General features: G+C 54.3%; 1 long non-coding RNA gene across 1 annotated transcript; it reads right to left on the bottom strand.

The window, feature by feature from the left end:
- Positions 1-861: 861 nt before the first annotated feature.
- Positions 862-5,052, bottom strand: LOC117876786. The gene is made up of 3 exons (XR_004645545.1): positions 4,820-5,052; positions 1,754-1,873; positions 862-882 (listed from the first exon to the last, which is right to left on the bottom strand). It is a non-coding gene; the product is annotated as an uncharacterized LOC117876786 (long non-coding RNA).
- Between the last annotated feature and the right edge of the window lie 348 nt (positions 5,053-5,400).

Below are 5,400 nucleotides of genomic sequence, written 5' to 3' on the forward strand. Positions count from 1 at the left end.
AAGGACCATCGGCCTCCCTCTCCAGACCTCCGAGGAAGGAGTAGGTGGGACGTACATCCTCGGCACTGTGCCCGGAGACCGACCAGGTGGTGGACCCTCCGATACCAGTGGACACCCAAAGTACCGCGCAGCCTCCTCCCCCTCCCTGGATGAGACGATTATGGCCCCTCCTCCCTCCGTCCCACAGGAAGACTTGAGGGCCCACAAAGGGTGGCATCAAGCCTCCACCTCCAAGCAGAGGAGATGGAGGAGGCCTCGGCCTCCATGTTTAATGTATTGTCCTCCTCGGCATCAGGCAGGGTAGCCTTGCCTCTCTGGGGTGGCCAAAGGGGTGGCCAAAATTTCAAATGCCCTGTGGCAAATCCTGGCCTCATTGGCCCCATCTCTAAGAGAGCGGAACACAAATATTGTTTACCCAGCAAGGGGCATGAATACTTATACACCCACCCTGCTCCTAACTCCCTGGTGGTCAAGTCAGTCAACCACAGGGAATGGCAGGGCCAATCAGCCGCTACCCCAAAAAATAAAGATTCAAGGAGACTGGACTCATTTGGAAGGAAAATTTATTCATTCTTGAGCTCCCAGTTATGGGTGGCGAACCACCAGGCTCTCCTGGGCCAGTATGAGTTTAATCTGAGGGGTTTTCTGCCCAAGTTCAAGGACTCCCTCCAGGAGCACGACAGGAAGGAGTTCAAAGCGCTGGTGGAGGAGGGCACAGCGGCTGCCAGGGCAACCCTACAGGCAGCGTTGGATGCACTGGACACGGCCGCGCAATCCATGGCCTCCGCGGTATCCATGAGAAGGGCATCATGGCTCCTGCTCTCTGGGCTGTCCAGTGAGGTGCAGACCTCCCTGCAGGACCTCCCGTTTGACGGCAAAGCTCTGTTTGCGGAACAAACGGATACAAAGCTGCATGGCCTGAAAGACTCCCGCACAACTCTCCAGACTCTGCGTCTCTATGTTCTGGCTCTGGCTAAACCTAAGTTCAAGCCGCAACAGACTCCTGTTCAGGCCACCCAGTCAAAATACGAGACCGCTTATAAGAAGTTGTGGGAGTATAAGAGGTGCCCACAGAGGCAGTCTCGGCCTGCCCACCAGTCTGGGTCCTCCAAGGGCAAGCAAGCAGGGAAAAGGCAGTATTGATGGGATGCCCAGGGGAGCCTTGCCAGTTCTCATCAGGGATCTACCCTCAATAAAACTTCCTTTCTCCAATCGGTTGTGTGCTTTCCTCCCGGAGTGGTCGCGGCTGACCTCAGACCGATGGGTCCTCAACACCATCTCCCGGGGCTACACCCTCCAGTTTACTTCCTTCCTGCCCAACCACCAACCACCCCCCACCACCGGCCCTCTGCGGGGACCCCTCGCATGAGACTCTGCTCGAGCAGGAGGTGGGGCAGCTCCTGGGCCTAGGAGCGGTGGAAGTGGTACTGGGGGAGTTCAAAGGCAAGGATGCTACTCCCGCTATTTCCTTATCTTGAATGCCAAAGGGGGGCTCAGGCCCAATCAGTACATGGTGAAGCTCAAGTTCTGCATGGTCTCCCTGGCCTCCATCATCCCCTCCCTGGATCCTGGGGACTGGTACACCGCCCTCGATCTGCAGGACGCGTACTTTCACATTCATATATTCAAGGGGCACAGACGCTTCCTCCGTTTCATGGTGGGGCAGGAACACTACCAATTTACGGTCCTCCCGTTTGGCCTGTCCACTGCCCCCAACGTATTCACAAAATGTATGTCAGTGGTGGTAGCCTACCTCAGGCGCCGGGGGGTCCAGATCTTCCCCAATCTGGATGACTGGTTGGTCAAGGGCAGCTCTTGGTTGCAGGTGCAGGATCACATGGTACTCCTTCTGTCCATGTGCACCACTTTGGACCTGTTGGTAAACAACACCAAGTCCACGTTAGTTCCGGTACAACGCATAGAGTTTATTGGGGTGGTCCTGGACGCCTCATCAGCCAAAGCCTCCCTCCCGCCATACAGGTTTGAGACCCTGAAGGGACTCATCGACATGGTGTGACGTTATTGACATAAACTGGGACCGTATAGATCATTGTTGCAACCAAGGTCCTGTAGTGGCACCCAAATCTTGTATAAAGGGGGTCAAATGGGGTGTCTAGGACAAGGTTACGGTTTAATGGTTATGATTATGCTGTCTATATGTGTGTATCAGTTTTGTAGTTGAAGTTATGAATATTGGCTCTATACTGTCTGTATGGCGAATATTGGCTCTATACTGTCTGTATGGCAAACTTATGCTATGCTTCTGGGTGACATCCCAGACAAGCTGAGATTAGCTCTGCCTAGCCTGCTTGATGGCCCATTAAGGACCATCAGCTATACAATGGACCCATTGAGAGAAGGCAGATAAGCCTTGTAACTCAGCAAAGTATGCGGGGACTGGCCCATGTGACTCCAGACTCCATTTTGCTGTAATTTTCCACAGTAAGAACAAAGAGGTGTTCTTACACCTGGAAAAGACTATATAAGGCTGATGCCTCATCTCCATCTTGTCTTCAATCTTGCTTCACACCTCTGGAGGAACTTTGCTACAAGCTGAAGCTTTGAACAAAGGACTGAGGACCCATCCCAGCGGGGGATGTATTCCAGAGACTTGATTTGAACCTGCAGTTTATTCCATCGCTGCTGCAAGCCTGAACCAAGAACTTTGCCATTACTGTATGTAATTGATTCCATTTAACCAATCCTAACTCTCATCTCTATCTTTTTCCTTTTACGAATAAACCTTTAGATTTTAGATTCTAAAGGATTGGCAGCAGCGTGATTTGTGGGTAATACCTGATTTGTATATTGACCTGGGTCTGGGGCTTGGTCCTTTGGGATCAGGAGAACCTTTTTCTTTTACTGGGATATTGGTTTTCATAACCATTTGTCCCCATAACGAGTGGCACTGGTGGGAGTACTGGGAAACTGGAGTGTCTAAGGAGATTGCTTGTGAGACTTGCGGTTAGCCAGTGGGGTGAGACCGAAGTCCTCCTAGTCTGGCTGGTTTGGTTTGCCTTAGAGGTGGAAAAAACCCCAGCCTTGGGCTGTAACTACCCTATTTGAGCAATTTGTCCTGAGTTGGCACTCTCAGTTGGGTTCCGCCAGAACCGCATTGTCACACATGGTCACAAGGTTTCCATTGACAACAGCCCGAGTGTGCCTCCAGCTCTTGGGTTACATGTCGGTGTGCACGTATGTGGTCTGTCATGCCAGACTCAGGATGAGGCCCCTCCAGCTCTGGTTGGCCTCGGAGTTCTCCCAGGCCAGGGAAAGGATGGACAAAGTCCTCACGGTACCCGAGCCAGTGATCACCTCCCACGGTGGTGGTCCTCCCCGAGGAACATGCTCCAACGGGTCCCGTTCAGAGGCAGGTTCCCATCACTGGAACTGGTGTCCAACGCGTCGGACCTGGGATGGGGGGCCCATGTGGGGAACGTTCAGACCCAAGGTCTGTGGTCGGCTCAGGATCTGACCCTCCACATAAATGTCAAGGAGCTCAGGGCGGTATGGCTGGCGGCGCATGGCCTTCCGCTTACACCTGGAGGGCCAAGTGGTCAGGGTCCTCATGGACAACACGGCCTCGATGTTCTATATGAATAGGCAGGGCGGGGCCCAATCCTCTGCCCTCTGCCACGAAGCCCTCAGGCTGTGGGACTTTTGGATAGCACACAACATCTGCCTATAGGCCTTCCATCTGCCGGGCACCCAGAATGCGTGGGCAGATTGCTTGAGCAGGGACTTCTCTCAGCACGAGTGGTCTCTCCACCCAGAGGTGGTACACAGACTTTTCCAAGTGTGAGGAACTCTCCAGGTGGACTGTTCGCGACTCGGCAGAACCGTCGCTGTCCCTGGTTCTGCTCCGGGGGGGCTGGGACAGGGCGGAATCTCCGATGTCTTCCTCCTGTCCTGATCAAGCCAGTTTCTCTATGCCTTTCCCCTGTTCCCACTGATCGGCAAGGTCCTGGTTAAGATAAGGCTGGACAAGGCCTGGGTCCTTCTAATTGCCCCAGCATGGCCCAGACAGCATTGGTACTGGACCCTCACGAGCCTCGCGGTGCTCAGAAGGGGTTCAGCGCGTCCTCCTAGAAAGCAGGCTGCCCCCCACATGCCGAGCCTACTTGGCAAAGTGGTCTTGGTTTTCCAGATGGCGGACGAATGGGGCGTTTCCCCGGTGGCCGCCCGATCCAGCTTATTCTGGACTACCCCCTTCACCTTAGAGCCCAGGACCTGGTGCCCTCATCAGTCAAGGTGCACCTGGCGGCCATATCAGCCTTCCATCCGCCGGTGCAGGGCCACACCGTATTCTCCCATGCTATGACTGGCCGATTCCTTAAGGGATTCCTTAAGTCTCTTCCCTTATGTTAGGCCCCCTGTTCCACAGTGGGACCTAAACCTGGTGTTGGCCCGTCTCATGAGCCCGTTTGAGCCACTAGCCACATGCTCCTGGTCACACCTCTCATGGAAGGTGGCCTTCCTGGTTGCGATCACATCAGTTAGGCGGGTCTCGGAACTCAGGGCCCTGACCTCCGAGCCCCCGTACATGGTGTTTCATAAAGATAAGGTCCAGCTCCGCCCACACCCTTCATTCCTCCTCTGCCTATCAGATGGGTCAGGACCTTTTTTTGCCGGTCCTCTGCCCCAAGCCCCATGCGTCCAGTGAAGAGCGCCACCTCCACACGCTGGATGTGAGACGGGTTCTGGCTTTCTACCTGGAGCGGACTAAGCCATTCAGAAAGTCCTCGCAACTGTTCATCTCCTTGGCCGAGCGCATGAAAGGTCGGCGGCTCTCCAACTGGATCACCTTGGGCATCCTTACCTATTATGGCCTGGCGGGAATCCCTCCGCCACCAATTGTGAAGGCGCACTCGACTCAAGGCCTTGTCGGCTGCCTTTTTGGCCCATGTCCCCATCCAGGACATTTGTAGGGCTGCTACGTCGTCTTCTGTTCACACTTTCACCTCGCATTATGTGATCGTCTCCCAGACCAGGGATGATGCTCGGTTCGGCAGGGCTGTGCTCCATCCCGAGAATTTGTGAATTCCTACCCACCTCCAACAGATATAGCTTGGAATCACCTACTGTGGAATACACATGAGCAATCACTCGAAGAAGAAAAGACAGTTATGTTTTCCATAACTGGTGTTCTCTGAGATGTGTTGCTCATGTCTATTCCACATCCTGCCCGCTTTCCCCTCTGTCGGAGTTGTCTGCCAAGAAGAACTGGGGTGGGGGTGGGAGGGAGTGCGCAGCACCCCTTATACCATACCATGGGGGTGCCATTCCAGGGGTTGCTGGGGCGCTCCCCTACAGGTCCTGCTAGGGGAAAAACTTCCAGCATCGGTGCACGTGGCAAGCACGCACACTTACTGTGGAATAGACATGAACAACACATCTTGA

This window comes from Trachemys scripta, chromosome 1 (genome assembly GCF_013100865.1).
Source record: "Trachemys scripta elegans isolate TJP31775 chromosome 1, CAS_Tse_1.0, whole genome shotgun sequence".
NCBI classification, from domain to species: Eukaryota; Metazoa; Chordata; order Testudines; family Emydidae; genus Trachemys; species Trachemys scripta.